Below are 17,298 nucleotides of genomic sequence, written 5' to 3'. Positions count from 1 at the left end.
TACAGAGTAAGACTGGATAGCCAAAGTTTGTCACACCATCCCCAACACAGAAACAGTAAATGCAAGTGTGTGGATCATGCAGGATTGGTGCTTTGAAACTGGGAGCACCTTGCCTACCATGGCGGTAGGCAGGGTCATGATACCTCCGGCGGCACAATGTCGGCCGCCGGGCTGGAGATTGTTATCTCAAGCCCTGTGGCTGCTACCGCTATGGCGGTCGGAGTGGTACATTGGTGGATTGGCTTCAGCCAACCCGCCAATGTCATAATGTGGCGGTAAGTACCGCCAGCCTGTTGGCGGTACTACCGCCACATTAGCTCCGACCGCCAGGCTCATAATGACCCCCATAGTGCCAAGTACACTAAGGACCAGAGGTACAGAGTAAGACTGGATAGCCAAAGTTTGTCACACCATCCCCAACACAGAAACAGTAAATGCAAGTGTGTGGATCATGCAGGATTGGTGCTTTGAAACTGGGAGCACATGTTTGTCATGCCAGTTGTGAACCAAAACACAGTAGTGAGACCTGCCCCCTCCTCTACAGCCCCTGTGACAAAAGTCCAATAAACCCCCTGGCCAGTCTGGACATGCTGATGGCCTATACCCTTGTGGCAACAGCCCCTCAATCATTGCACCTGGGGCTGGATCACTACACTGCAAAATCTCATAGGAGGAGTTCTCCCTTGGTTACAGGTACAAACACTCTGATGTGGCACCTTCACCACAATGGGTGAGGCCCTTTGTGAAGCAGATCCCTCTTGCAACACTGTCCAGGGAGGTCTCACACATGCAGACATTTGATCCCCAGAGCTAATGAAGCCCTAGGAGATGTCGTCCACGCTTGTCCACGACATGGGCACATGACGTACTGCAAGGTCAATCTTTTGACTCTGGGGAACAGCTGTTGTATACAAACATCATGTATGTCTCACAAAAAAGTCTCAGGATGGCATATGTGGACAGTGTTAACAGTCCACCAATCATCATCGACAACAGACTGCAAACCACATGAAGGCCATGACACAACATGGTGCTCAGGTGAAGAAATTGTCAACCAGCTGGTCATGCTCCAGCATACCCTACCCTCTGTTTTGTACAATGGCCCAATTGCCTGGATTTCGACCCAGCTGAGGGTCCAGAGGTATGTGTAAGTCATGAATTAATGGTATGTTTTGCAAAACACAGCAGGCTACTATAATCTTACACACAACTTGAGGAGGGTACAGCAGCACCCCCCTGTATGGTCAAGACATACAAATCTTGACTTCAGGAGCCAAAACTGCGCTCAATTATGTTGCAGGTCTGTGTGGTGTGAGGAGATGAGGGGAGAGCGAATATGCAGCATCGTCTGAGGAAAGAAATTGAGTGATATTTGTAAATGTCCCTCATACATCTGTTCAGTACATGCTGTTTGAAATGGTTTATACTGTGTCTGTTGGGGTCATAAATGCGGCATGAGGATCGCTGTTGTCTAATGGCCGTGCACATGTACAAACACAATAATACATATCGTACTTTTGTGGACCTTGGTACTTACCCAGTAGCCACATGTTGCCAAATTCTCCAGCCGACATCCACCGGGCAAGAGCTGACCTGCAGAATACATAGCTGTCATGGGTACTATCTGGGAACACTGCATTGACATCAATAAAGCTACCTCTGGCATCACAGACACCCTGCATGTTGATGGAGTGTCAGCGATGTCTGTTGCAGAAGATGTGTGCATTGTGGCGAGGTGGCTGTAGAGCAATCAATTGCACCCAGCACACGTGGGAAGTGGGAAACAAGGTAGGAATCCCTAGCTATCCTTTGCCTTCTGGCCAGTTTATGGGGCATTCGTATGTGACGATGGGCTCTCCTATTGATGCAGCTCAGTACCTGATGCAGGCATCAGGACTGGGTTGCTTGGGAGATGCCCACAAGGTCACCAAAGACACTCTGGAATGGCCCCGTAGCAAAGAAATGAAGGGCTGCCAGGATCTTGACATGGGCAGGAATGGCATGCGAGCTGCAGGTCACAGAGTCAAGATCCTGCTCCCACTCACCAACCATCTCCAAGATGATATCAGGGGGAAACGGTATCTGGTCATGACATCTTGGCTGGGCATCCCAAAGAGGTTTATCCTTTGTCTGAAGATCCTCTCTACTCTCCTTCTCCTCCTTCTCCCCAAATAATCCTGTCACATAGCAAGGGGCAAACTAACAAACACATTCAGCTACATGTTAGACCAAAAGTGTAAGTTTATGAGTTTGTCAATTGGGCCCACAGACTTTGGTTTAGATGATGATTTCCACAGTAAGTAGTGTTGAGAGGTGTCTCAAACAGGAGCACCCAAAACATGAGCAAGAACTTGTACCTCACAGCCCTCAGCTTTTTCGGGCTAGTACCTCTGGCAGAGAAAAACGGGAGGGCTTTACCTGCTTGTCCCTGTGCACAATTAGAGAAACTGCTGTTTCCACATCCCCACACCCTTTAACAAGCCAAATGGTGGTGCTCAGCAGACCTCTGTCAAAAATGTAACAGCAGCATAACTAAAGCAGCTTTGTCTCCATCCATCCAAACCTTACTGTCTGATTTTGAAGCCAAACTATTCAGGAGAGGCTGTCCCTTAGGCTACAGCATGTGCCATGCTCTAGTAAGGGGGATCCAAAATGAAATGGATCTTAAAGTCCTCACAGTCACATACTTGCACTCATCATTGAGTCTTTATACCAGTCACCATTTATGCACTCGGTGCACATTCCACTCACTCAAGGATGTCAGTACAGGATCCTTGCACATCGTGGTAGCAGACTTTTACCTAAGTGAGGCCGATAACCATCAAACCCCTTGAGGACAAGAATCATGCTGGTTCTGCACCAGAGATCAGAGAATGGTATGCTGCCACAACTGCTATGTGATTTTATACCAAGATATAGACAGTGTCCTAGGAAGGTACTCTTAGTGTGCCCCTTTGGACTACAATGGTACTCTCTGTGTCTCAGAACCTTTCATGGACCTAGGCCTTCGTGTGTGTGCATGACGGTGTTGTGTGCTGGCCTCAGGATACCTGTGAAAACTAAAGTTGAGTCACTCAGGACAATGGTACTTTTCTCTAAAACCAGGAAAAGGGCATTCCTGTCCCAATAGATATTAAGGAAAAATGAATGTTCTGCCTGATAGTGTGCTTATGACAATCAAGTCATTTTCCCACTCATGAACAATTGAAAAAATACTATTAACAAGATAAAAAGACCTTCTCTAAAATTGTTAAATAGATGGATAAAAGTTGATTGAGTCTCACCAAATTCAATGCCTAATTCCTACTAGAGGGATCTGAAAAACAAAATCAGGAAAGTGAACTTGGTACCCACTTTTCATCAAAATCAAAAAGAAGATAAAAACATTAGAAGTAAATTTAGGTTTGCAATGCCTGTGCACAACCAGGTCAATGCCATAGGATTAGCAGCCAACTTTCACTCAAAGTTTCTTCGAGAAAAACATTGACAAGAAAGATACAACTGCAGTTGCTCACGCACTGAAAGTCTTCAAGTGTAAATACTGGAATTCACTAATACTAAGGAAAACTAAAGATGATATAAAAAATCGAGAGACTGCCCAGATTTATTTCAACAATGAGAGCAGTGACCAATGCACACATATTTTGTCCAATTTTCAGAAAACTGCAGTAGTTTTCAATACAGGGTAGGTTATAATAGAAGGCACTACTGTTTGCTCATAAAGTAACTTCATCAACCCACCAAAATACTTGGGACAGAAGATCCATAAGTACTAAACTGGAAGAGAGATCATTGTGGTACTGTGGTGACAAAATCTTAAATTGCTGCTGTTCATGAGCTTTGTCAAATCACATCTGACAATATTGAAAGGGTCTGAAAACACTCCCTTTTAAACAAGCATTGTCAAAGCCAAGAGGTCTCACCTACACAAGAGCAATTGGCTTTGGCAATGTGTTCTAGCTAATATGTACACCAGTGTGGCTCCTGTTCACTAAGGCTAAAGGTTTGTGGCATGGAGCAGGGTGGAGTGGGGTAGATTAGAGTGGGGGAGTTGGCTAGAGTAGCATGGTAAATTGGGGTGGGGTAGGTTGAAATGGGATGAAGTGGGGAATATTGGGATAGATTTGAGTGGAGAAGATTAGGGTAGATTGGAGTGGGATAGATTGAACTGGGATAGATTGGGGTGAAGTGGGGGTAGATTGGAGTGGTGTAGAGTGGAATGGACAGGAGTAGATAGGAGTGGAGAGGAGTCAATTGTAGTGGAGTAGGGTAGATTACATCGGGGTGGAGTGGAGTGGAATATGGTAGGGTAGATTGGAGTGACGTGGGGTAGATTAAAGTGGGGTAGATAGGAATGGAATAGATTGGGGATGAGAGGAGTAGATAGGAGATAGTAGTGGAAAGGAGTCGATTGTAGTGGAGTAGGGTAGATTACATGGGGGTGGAATGGAACATAGTAGGGTAGATTGAAGTGAGGTGGGATAGATTAAGGTGGGGTAGATTGGAGTGGGGTAGATTGGAGTGGAAAGTAGTAGATAGGAGTGGAGAGGAGTTGATTGTAGTGGAGTAGGGTATATTACATTGGGGTGGAGTAGAGTGGAATATGGTAGGGTAGATTGGAGTGAGGTGGGGCAGATTAAAGTGGGGTAGATAGGAATGGGATAGATTGGAGATGAGTGGGGCAGATTGGAGTGCAGTTGGAAAGAGTGGTGTGGGGAAGATTGGAATGAGGTGGGGGCAGATTGGAGTGGAGTAGTTTGGGTTAGGGTCAGGTAGATTGGAGTGGAGTAAATTGGGGTAGATTGGATGGGGTGGATTGGAGTAGGATAGTTTGGGTGGAATGGGGTTGATAGATTGGAGTGAGATGGAGTGGGTTAGTTTGGAGTGGAGTAGGGTACATTTGTGTGGGATGTGGTAGATTGGAGGGAAGTGGAGTGGGGTAGATTTGGTAGAGAGAGATGGAGTGGGGTAGATTGGAGTAGAGTGGAGTAGGGTAGATTAGGTGGATTGGAGTGCAATAGATTGAGGTAGAGTGGGGTGGGGTAGATTGGGCTGGAGTGAAGTTGGATAGATTGGAGTGGAGTTGAGATTGGAGTGGAGTGGGATAGATTGAGGAAGAGTGGAGTGGGGTTAGATTGTAGTGAAGTGTAGTGGCATAGATTAGGGTGGAGTGGGGTAGAGTGAGTGGATTAGAGTAGGGTAAATTGGATTGGGGTACAGTGGGGCGGGGTACAGTGGGGTGTAGTTGGGTGGATTGTGGTGGATTGGGGTAGAGCTGAGTGGAGTAGATTGGAGTAGAGTGGGAAGGTGGGCTAGATCGGGGTAGAGTAGATACACAAGAGGTAGATCAGGGTAAGGTAGAGTGGGGTAGGTAGTCTGGAGTGGGGTGGATTGGGGTGGAGTGGCTTAGATTGGAATGGAGCAAGGTAGAGTTGAGTGGCGTGGGGTAGATTTAAGTGGAGTGGGGTAGAGTGAAGTGGGGTAGATTAGAGTGAAGTGGAGTGTTTTATATTTGGGTGACTGGAGTGTGGTAGAGTGAAGTGGGATACATTACGTTGAGTGGAGTGGGGTAGATTGGGTGGATAGGTGAGTGGTAGATTGGAGTGGAGTGGGTTATACTGTGGTAGATGGGAGTGGGGCACGTTGTGGTAGATTGGAGGGGGGAGACTAAAGTGGAGAGGAGTTTGATAAATTGCAGTGGAGTTTGGAGTGGGGTAAAATGGAATCAAGTGGGATAAATTGGAATGGAGTTGGGTAGGTTTGAGTGGACAGGGGTCGGGTAGATTGGAGTGGAGTGGGGTAGATTGCATTGGAGTGTGTTGGATCAGGGTACATTGGAGTGGAGTGGATTGGGGTAGAGTGGAGTGGATTGGAGTGAGGTAGATTGGAGGAGAGTGGGGTAGATTTGAGTGGAGTGAGGTAGGCTGGGGTGGATTGGGGTAGATTGGAGTGGGGTGGGGTTGACTGGGTTAGAGTAAGTGGAGTGGGATGGAGTGGAATGGAGCACACTAGAGTGGAGTGGGGTAAATTGGAGTGAAGTGGGGTAGATTGGAGTGGGGTAAGTGGTGTGGAGTGTACAGGTGTAGAGTGGAGTAGCGTGTTGTGCCATGAAGCGAGTGTTGTAGGTTGGAGTGGCATGGCATGTCTTAGAGTGTCTTCGAGTGTAAGAGCAGAGAGTGGAGTGGCATGTCGTGGAGTGGAGTGTCATAAAATGAACTGGCGTGGCATAGAGCAGAAGGATATTGAGTGGACTGGAGTTGCACAGTGTGGAGTGTGCATGGTGTGGTAGCATACTGCCATCATAGACAACACATTTTCAATTGAAATGACCATTACATTTGCATCGAATTACGGTTTTATTGCGCACCTACAATAACGTGTGCACGTCATCACCTAGTGTAATGATGTGTTTTGACTGTATTCAAATATTTTTTCCATCACACTTCAGAATGACAAAGAAAGGCTACATTTGTACTATTTATGATATATTCTGAAATAGAAGCACACTTCCATTGTTTCCTCTTACAAGGACACTCCACAGGATTGTCACATATATTCTCTCACTTTGAAGTCTGAGAAAGAAAAGTAAACCCCAAGCTCCATCAGAAGAGAGAGCTTAATATTTGACTTCTGTCTTTGTAGGCACAGCAAATATGACAAGATAAGAACAAGATTTAAAGGCCTGTTTACAGAAAGTGAGTTTGTGAAGAATACTGAAAACAAGGTTTGGGCCAACAGGAGGGACAAACTCAATCTGGACAGCCTAAAGTAAATAAAGCCAACAAATAGAAAGCTAAAAAACGTAAGTTACAAGGCACAAAGCCAATGATGAGCAGGCGAAATGCATTCCTAGATCAACTTTCTGAATGTCCCCAAGATGTCTTTAGCAAACCATACAGCTGCTTTGTCTGGTAGGCTTAGATCTAAAAAGAACTTGCAGGCCATTGTACCCATCTTCCCTTTGCATTACTCTTACGTCTTTCAGGTTCGTAGTAGTTACTGAAAATAAAATGATGAAATGGTTACAGTGATGATTAAGATATAGAAAATTATATTTTAAAGAAATCTATGTAGAGGGAAGTTAATGCAACCTTCTACAATGATACGAAGATAGCATGTAAAGGTATTCTTGTTTTGATAAAAACAGATGTCTGTTTCACCTGAATCAGTAATTACTCTATCAAGTAAAAACATACTGTTGATGTACTGTGGCAGATTTCATAGCAGAGTACAAAATGATCAACAATCTGTGCTACCAATGAGTTCAAAACAGCTTTAAAATTTCTTTCAGCCATTGTGAATATTTAGTCATTTCCTTAAGGTTATATAATTATCAAAATAGCCTTCTAAGGCTTCTTTATGAATGCAGTGTCATGTGATGAAAGTGTTGTCTTGAATAGGGAAATATCATTTGTACACCAAATTATAAAATGTAAATTTCACTAGAAACACATATCCTTTCTAAAGAGTCCTTTCTCGCCTCAGGTTGTGGAAAGACATACATATACAACCCAATCTATTTTTGATTTAGCTTTGTGAACCTCTATAGAAGATCCCTACTGGCACCCTCCTATTATGATGAACTTTTAACTAAGTTTTAATGAAAGGGATCTTGGAAGGCACAGAAAGCCTTATAAATACCTAAATCAGCTTTCATGACAATACCATGGATATGCAACCTTCTTGTGGAAGGAAATGTCACAAACATTTCCATATAACAACTATTCTAGTCTCAAGGAATGGACACAGTAAAGATCTCTTGTGATGCCTTCATGAGTGCCACAAGAAATGGACCCTCCTCACAGTAGCCACATTGCCACCCAACACCTTTCATATAGATGAAAGATGACAAATGTCTCCATATAAGAGTCAAGTTAGGAGGAAAAGCTACAAATGGCAGAAAAAACCTCTATGGCAATATGGATAGCTCTTGATTGAAGATGAAAACCTTTACAATACCAGGGAATTAATAATTAAATCTACGGAAAGAATCTAGCATATTCCAGCATAATGTTTTAGGCCACTGAATCCCAGACGCTTTAGAACCACTACCCAATTTTTAGAACAACACACTTTTTCAACCTGCTTAGCCTCATTGGACATGATGCGGGCGATTTTTTAATGTAACTAAGTGTAACTAAAGCATCATGTGGTAGTGCAGTGTCATTTACTGACAGCACATTTACAGTTGAAATGCCCACTAGCTTTTCACAGACATACAGTTTTACTGATAAAACTATACAGCACACAAATGATAATGTGTGGAAGTCAGGTTTCAGTAAATATTTATCATTTGTGCATCACAAGGGAACAGTATCTTGAAATAATTTGATCCTAATAAAATCTATGTTTTCATCACACTTTACAATTACAAAAAATGTGCTTTGTTTTTGCTTTCCTAACTGCTTAATATGTTCAGCTCTGTTACAGGTCTTTATATTTTGTTGTGTCTTTCAACAAAGGACATCCTATAGCATTTCCTTTCACACTCGCTGTACCCCAACAAGATTGTCACACAATTCACTTTGCTTTTCTTTTTCTATCTGCAAAATAAGAGGAGTTTGTAAACACTAATCGCCATGTTAAAAGATAAGATGCAATTTGTAAGGGGGCACAGCTTGGCATTTGACCTATGTCTTTGAAGCGCAGCAAATGTGACAAGATAATACAGAATTCAAAGGCTTCATTATTTCATGACCCACCAGTGGGCTATGACCTACAGTTTGGGAAACACTGTTTTAGGCTGAAAAATTCAACATGGACAAAATAGATGAAGAGAAAAGGAGCATAAAACAGGAACATATAGGTCCTCATTTCAACATTGGCGGTAAATGCCGCCTACCGCTGTGCTGACGGCCGCCAACATACAGTGACCGCGGCGGTATACCGCAACGGGTATTATGACCCACACAGAGAAATCCGCCACTATACAGACACCCACACAAGTCCGTCAGACCAAAGGTCAGTGATACACTGGCGGTACCAAAACCCACACCGTTACGCCAACAGAAATACGCCCACAGTATCAGGACCCTCGAATCACTGCTGCGGTCTTTCAACCATGGTAAACCATTGGCAGTACACACCGCCGCCCTCAAAATATAAACACACTAACAAAACAACACCACATTGGACAATTCAAACTACACACACCTTACACACACCACACCCACACACTCAGACTCCTTTAAAACACCCACCCACATTACCTACAACCCTTTCAACGAAAAAAAAAGATTGCTAACTGAGAGAGAGACAAGCCAGGAGCACCCACTCAATATGAGCCACAGAACACCATCACCCATACACCATCCACGCACCTCACATTACACACCACAACACATCACCCCACACACCTTCACACATGCCACTCACACCACATCCATGGCACCCCAAAGACACCCCAGGTTTTCAGAGGATGAGCTAAGGGTCATGGTGGAGGAAATCATCCAGGTAGAGCCACAGCTATTTGGATCAAAGGTGCAGCAGACGTCCATTGCTAGGAAGATGAAGAAATGGTGGAGAGTCGTGGACAGGGTCAATGTCATGTACAGCACCCCAGAACAAGGGATGACATCAGGAAGAGGTGGAACATCCTACGGGGGAAGGTGCGTTCCGTGGTTGCAAGACACCAGGTAGCCGCACAGAGGACTGGCGGTGGACCCCCACCTCCTCCCCCACAACTAACAACGTGGGAGGAGCAAGTCTTGGCAATCATCCATCCTGAAGGCCTCGCAGGAGTAGCAGGAGGACTGGACTCTGGTAAGTCAAATCTTTACAATTATATCCCCACCCTACCTGCATGCTATCACGAACTCCTACCCCTACCCTCACCTCCATCACTCCACCACCTCACATATACCCCACTATCACAACCCACCCACCCAAAAGACAAGGCCTGCATGCCACACCAATGCATGGACACCCATCACAGACCTGCATGGACAACCATCACTAAAGCATGCACATGAGAGAGAATCACCTATCCCACAAAATCACCACTCACACAAGGCAAAGCTGACAGGGCAATCAAACCCATACTGGGAAACACACCCATGCACAAGATGGCACACGCAGATACAATAACACTGCATTTACATCCCCACAGGACCGCCACTCAACGTCACCTGAGAGGAGGTGCCACCAACATCCAGTCCCTCCCACAGTGATGACAGCAGCTCTGCACGCCTGGATCACGATGACCAACCTGGCCCATCATGGACCTCTGGACAGTCGGTTACCCTGCCACAGTCCCATACCACCATAGAGCCTTCCCCCCTCAGGAAACACCAGCACAGCACCCATCCCGTGGGCCCATACCACTGTCCCCAGGACACGTCAATCAGCAGTGTGCCCTCCACTACACGGACACTAAGCAACCCCACAAACAGGACGATCATGGACCTGGGGTCAGTGGCAGTGGGCACACAATTTAGGGGATAGAGGCACAGGACAACAGGGAAGCTGGGAGGACTGCTGTGCGACAGGGGGGAGGACAGGCCCAGGGAACCCAATCTCCACGAGGCACTTGCAAGGATACTGTTAGCATACCACCATTCCAGATACTTGCTAGATTGCAGGAGACCCAGCAGCTGCAGGAAGGACAGTACCTGGGGATCAGGGAGGGCCTCAAACATATCCACACCACCATGGTCACCATTGCAGGGGTGCTGGCTGACATGGCCAACACCATGAGGGAGGCAGTGGCACACCAATGGGGCCCTCACACTAGCCACACCGGAGATCAGCCCTCCACCTCCGCCGGCGCTAGTGGACAGGAGGCCCGCCACAAGACCAAAAGGCCACCAGCACCCCACCCCGTGCAGAAGGAGAACCACCCCCAAACGGTTCCTGCGATCCAGGCAGAAGACAGAGAACATTGCTAAGACCCCCGCCAGGAAATAAGACTCTCCTTAATGTCACCCTTGTGTCCCACTATGTCACTCTGTCCACCATCAACTGCCATTGCTCTCCTTCCTGGGCCCCTTGGACAATGCACATGTGATACAAAGAGACTGGACTCTATCTGAACATTCCTCCACCATCACCCCAGCCCATTGCACCTTTTAGCACTTAAATAAACACCCTTGGGACAAATACAAGTATGGATTCTGTCAATTGATTGCAATATGTATTAGTTTAACAAGCTGTAAAAATTTCAATCCATATGTACAGTTATGTATACATTGCTATGACCTGTAGTGGGCAGCAGTAAACACACCAGGAGCCAGAGTGGGCCACAGAGATCTGAAAATAGAGATGCCATAGGGTACAGTAAGTGACCATAGACATAGGAAAATCAGGCTGCTATGTCCAATGTCTAACACAAAACTGCAATGTAAAGTAAAGTTACAATGTCTTACCTGTGTGTCACTGGAAGTACTGTTGAATGAGAGAACATCTGTTGTCCACATCTTCATCCTCTACCTCCTCTTCGTCACTGTCCACAGGCTCCACCGCTGCCACAAGACCATCTCCAGGCTCATCGTCCTGCAGAAAAGGCACTTGGCATCTCACGGCCAGATTGTGCAACTTGCAACATGCAACGATGATCTGGCAGACCTTCTTGGGTGAGTAGTACAGGGATCCCCCTGTCAGATGGAGGCACCTGAACCTGGCCTTCAGGAGGGCAAAGGTCCTTTCAATTATCCTCCTTGCTCGCCCATGTGCCTCATTGTAATGTTCCTCTGCCCTTGTCCTGGCATTCCTCACTGGGGACAGTAGCCACGAGAGGTTAGGGTAACCAGAGCCACCTGCAAATATCGAGAGATGCCTGTTAGCCACATACTCACCCTAAGGGACAACCCCCATACCCATACACCAACATATACTGGGTGGGGACCATAGGCTCACCTATTAGCCACACCCGGTGCCTCTGGAGTTGAGACATCACATATGGAATGCTGTTATTCCTCAAGATAAAGGCATCATGCACAGAGCCAGGATACTTGGCATTCACATGGGAGATGTACTGGTTCGCCAAACACACTATCTGCACATTCAAGGAGTGAAAGCTTTTTCTATTCCTGAACACTTGTTCATTTCTCCGGGGTGGGACATATGCTACATGTGTACTATCAATGGCACCAATGATGTTGGGGATATGTCCCAGGGCATAAAAGTAAGCCTTCACTGTGGCCAAATCCTCCACCTGGGGGACTACGATGTAGCTGCGCATGTGTTTCAGCAGGGCAAACAACACTCTGGTCAACACGTTGGAGAACATTGGCTGAGACATCCCTGATGACATGGCCACTGTTGTTTGGAAGGAACCACTTGCCAGGAAATGGAGCACTGACAGGACCTGCACTAGAGGGGGGATACCTGTGGGCTGGCGGATAGATGAAATCAGTCTGGCTCCGATTGGGCACAGAGTTCTTGGATTGTGGCCCGAGCAAGTCTGTAGGTAAGGATAATGTGCCTGTCCTCCATAGTCGCCAGGTCCTCCAGGGGTCTGTACACGGGGGATGTCTCCATCTCCTATTCATCCTCAGCGGTTGAACACTAGGGTGGAAAACGGTGAGCAGAGGGTCATATTCACACATATGTGACAGTAAAAACGCTTCTCTTCCTTTACAAAAACAGTATGTGAAGTTGAAAGTCAGTTGATGTGCCAATATCTGCTGTGACGCAGTTAGGTGCCATGCCCGGTACCCCCTGAAATGGTGGCTGCCTGACCTGTGAGGAGAGACAAGTGGAAATGAGGTAATTCCGCTGGCATTTTGCGCCGTTGTGGTCGGCTTTCGACGACCGCTGCACAACTTCGCATTAGTTATCATTGGGGCCTAAGTGTTCCAGGAGCCAATGGCGATGTACACAGGTGGTGATGGTACGCACCGCCGTGGACGTGACCCCTATTTTCTATCTGTTCAATCACTTGATACCTGACCTTCAACAGGAGAGGACCTATACTGCAAGTGCTGCTGTGACCTGTGTCTGGGAGCGACAATGGCTCAAGTGTCTGGGGAAAGGGCCCCCGCCTTCACTTCGGAGGAGTTGGAGAGACTGGTGGCTGGGGTCCTACCCCAGTATACTTTACTCTATGGTCCTCCAGACAAACAGGTGAGTACACTGAGAGCATGATGCGTGGGTCATGAATGTATGGATTGCTGTGTGTGTGTAAGCCTAGTGTGGGGGGGGGCTGAGGGGTCCTGGGCAGAGTGCTGCATGTCTGGTGGTCAATGTCTGTGCGGAAGGGGATGGGAGGGATATTGTGGGACATGAGTGTAACAGTCCGGACGGTATAACTAATCCCTTTTTTCTATGCATATATTCCTGCAGGTCAGTGCTCATCAGAAAAAGGGTATTTGGCGTGCCATCGCCAAGGAGGTGCGGACCCTGGGGGTCTTTGACAGGCAGAGCACCCACTGCCGCAAACGGTGGGAGGACCTGCACCGCTGGGCAAGGAAGACGGCAGAGGCCCAGCTGGGGCTGGCCACCCAATGAGGAAGGGGTGCCCATGGTGCCCTGACCCCCCTGATGATCAGCATCCTGGCGGTGGCCTATCCGTAGTTGGATGGGCGCTTGAAGGCATCACAGCAGCCACAAGGGGGTGAGTACAGATTTAGATTCATTACTTTGCATGCGTTAAGGTTGTACCTGGGTGGGGGATGTGAACTGTGGGTGCCCCTAGGCCAGGGCGAACTGGCAGGGTTAGGTCCCTTGTTGGTCAGGCTCTGAAGCATTTCAACCCCAATAGTGTTAGTGGGCATCTACTACTGGGCAGGGTCCTGTTGGTTTCAGATGTGCAGCCAATGGCGTTGGTCATTGTACCCCATGGGCTGGTGACTTGCATTGTAACTGGTAGTGGATGGCCTAGTGCATAGGGCTGATCCCTGTGTGTTGTGTACGCCAACGGTAGAGTTGTTGCCGGCATTGACCAAGTGTATCCTCTGTCTCTCCCCCACCTTTTGTTTTGGCACCCTGTCCTTGTGTGCATTAGCATAATCTGGCAGAGGAGCAGAAGCACTGGCGACGGAGGGAGCTGCATCCCACATGGGCCTGGAGGCCGAATCCACCGACGGTGAGGGCACCAGGGGGATGGAGAACGAGGGGAGCACCACGACGGAGATAGGTGGAGACACTACAGACAGTGACTCCTCCTCCAATGGAAGCTCCCTGGTGGTGGCAGACACCTCTGTGCCCACCTGTCAGGAATAAGGCCATGCGCAGTCCAGGTCCCGCCCGAAACTCTGCTGCGCGGCTCTGCAGCGCTTTATGCCTACCACTTGTCATCTCCTCTTGTTCCAAAGGTGGCCATCAGTGCTGTCTGCCCTGTGGCAAAGCTCATAGAGCTGCAGGTTCAGGACATTGGTGGACAAGATGCACTTATCAGTGCTATTCCATGAAGGGACTACAATTCCCATGTTTTTAGAGGCAGCAGCCATCTTGGGGTGTGGCAGGCTTATAAAGCCTAGCCACACCCAAGCACGTTGCTCACTATTTTGAAGACTTCGATGCAGTCAGAACTCATGGGGGTTTCTCTGAAGAAGAGCAGAGTTCCTGCATGGCAGAGTGACATCCAATAGAAGTATCCTTGTTTCCATGACGAATTCTAAAACGAGTAGGTCGTACTCGTATCGGTAAGGTCTTGATGAATCCAATTTTGGAGGAAGTCGTTACTTCCAGAAGTAAAGCACCCCTTAGCACAACGAGCAAAGTGTTTTCAGTTTCTAGAGTACAGCGGCCTTTGCGCGACGATCAAAGGCATTTCAGAGCACAGGTGTAAAGCGCTCTTTGCACGGCAAATCAAGTGCTTCAGTCCACAGATGTAAAGCGCTCTAGGCACGACAATTCAAGCGCTTCAGTCCACAGATGTTAAATGCTCTTGGCACGGCAAATCAGGCATGTGAGTCCACAGGTGTAAAGCGCTCTTGGCACGGCAATTCAAGCGCTTCAGTCCACAGGTGTAAAGTGCTCTTTGCACGACAATTCAAACGCTTCAGTCCACAGGTGTAAAGCGCTCTTGGCACGGCAAATCAAGCGCTTCAGTCCACAGATGTTAAATGCTCTTGGCACGGCAAATCAGGCATGTGAGTCCACAGGTGTAAAGCGCTCTTGGCACGGCAATTCAAGCGCTTCAGTCCACAGATGTAAAGCGTTCTTGGCACGGCAATTCAAGCGCTTCAGTCCACAGGTGTAAAGCGCTCTTGACACGGCAATTCAAGCGCTTCAGTCCAGAGATGTAAAGCGTTATTGGCATGGCAAATCAAGGGCTTCAGTCCACAGGTGTAAAGTGCTCTTGAAACTGCAATTCAAGCGCTTCAGTCCACAGAAGTAAAGCGCTCTTGGCACAGCAATTCAAGCGCTTCAGTCCACAGGTGTAAAGCGCTCTTGCCACGGCAATTCAAGCTCTTCAGTCCACAGATGTAAAGCGCTCTTGGCACGGCAATCAAAGTGCTTCAATCCACAGGAGTAAAAGGCTCTTGGCACAACAATCAAAGTGATTCAGGCCACATGAGTAAAGCGCTCCCTTAGAATAACTAGCGTAGCGCTCAGGCAAGACAAGTAAAAGTGCTTCCTGGTATTGTACGTAAAGCGCTTCAAGTTCAATGAGTAAAAACTTTTCGGCCTTTATAGTTGTGAATGTGAAAGTATTTTTGGAGATAAGCAAATCATAGTTTTCATTGCTTTTTGGAAAGCATAATATGTGGAAAGCATATTTAATTCTTTGAGGTTTTGTAGGTCATGATCAAAGGTTTATGTTATGAATGCATAGATGTTACAGGATTGATATTCTGAGTATGATCATAGTCCAAAGCTCTTGCCATCTCTTGGTTCTGAGGTTGTAGTTTATTCTTGTTCCATGATTCAAAGAAGGGGCTTTGCCCTCATTTCAAAAGGGGTCTCAATCTTATATCACGGAGATGCTTTTAGTCAAGAATCTATTGATGAGTTATATTTCTATGAATGAGTAAATGCATATTTGTTCTAACCTTTTCTTTTCAGATGTCTCTCCCTGCTGTTCCCTACCCTAACTCCCTTCCCCGACTGGCTTCATCATAACTCTGTGCTATAATAGCTTTCTGAGTTGTTGACGCCAGAAGGTGGGCCTCTTGTTCAGCAACGTGCAGATCCCAAGGAAAGGACACTTTGACATCACCCCAACAGGTACAGCCGCCACCCCTAGTACCAGCACCGCCCTCCCGTGCCCGCTCACCCAGGAGGGTGGGCATCTCCTTCGCCCCAGGCACCTCAGGCCCTGCTCCAGTCAGCCCTGCTGCCCTCAATGAGGAGGCTATTGACCTCCTGAGATCCCTCACTGTTGGGCAGTCAACCATACTGAATGCCTTTCAGGGTGTTGAGAGGCATTTGAAACAAACAAATGCATGCCTGGAGGGCATTCACTCTGGTGTGGCGGCCCAACAGAGAGCATTTCAGGCTCTGGCCTCTGCACTGATGGCAGCTATTGTCCCTGTCTCCAGCCTCCCCCCTCCAACTTCCTCTACCCAGTCCCAATCCCCTCACCCCCAACCTATCCCAAGCACACCTTCAGACCAGCATTCACCCAAATCAACACACAGAAGTGGCTCAGGCAAACACAAGCACCACACATCATCCCACAGGTTCTCACACAAACGCCATCCAGAAGCAGACACACCAACATCCACTGCCTCCACTGTGTCCCCCTCCTCCTCGTCATCCACCTCCCTCCCAGTATTGTCTCCACTCACATCTGCATGCACTACATCCTCATCCACTACCTCCATCACCAGCATGCCTATCACTACACGCCCCTTACTGGCAGTCACCGCCACCTGCACCGCCACCTGCACCACTGCAAGAACCACCGCAAGCAGCACCGCCACCAGCAGCAGCAGCCCCAGTGGGCAGCCGTCCAAGGCTGCGGGGGAAGGGGTGGAGCCTCCCCCCTCCACTGGCAGCACCGACACCTGCACCGGCACTGCAACCACTGTACAGCTGTCCCCACCGGTGGATGGACTGTAGTCCTGCATCCATGGTGTGTCATGCATCCTGCCCACAGAAAATTTTGTGGATCTGACACCCAGGTGAGTGACTGTGACCTTGCACACTCCATGTGCTGCATCACTAGGCACAACGCCCCCTCCAGAACCAGTGGAAGAAGGCATCCACTGACCCTATCCTTGGCAGGGTGAAGCACACTGGGCACAAAGCCCCCTCCAGAACCAATGGAGAAGCAATCCACTTGAGAGACTGTGGCTTTGCCCTCCCCAGGACCAAGCAGTGGGAAACCACCCTCTTGAGAGGCTTGAGAGACTGTGGCTTTGCCACCCGAGGCCCAAGCAGTGGGCAAACCACCCATTTGAGAGACTGTGG

The sequence above is a fragment of the Pleurodeles waltl genome, chromosome 9 (genome assembly GCF_031143425.1).
Source record: "Pleurodeles waltl isolate 20211129_DDA chromosome 9, aPleWal1.hap1.20221129, whole genome shotgun sequence".
Classification (NCBI taxonomy): domain Eukaryota; kingdom Metazoa; phylum Chordata; class Amphibia; order Caudata; family Salamandridae; genus Pleurodeles; species Pleurodeles waltl.
The sequence above is the reverse complement of the archived record's forward strand: the minus strand, read 5'-3'. Positions refer to the sequence as shown.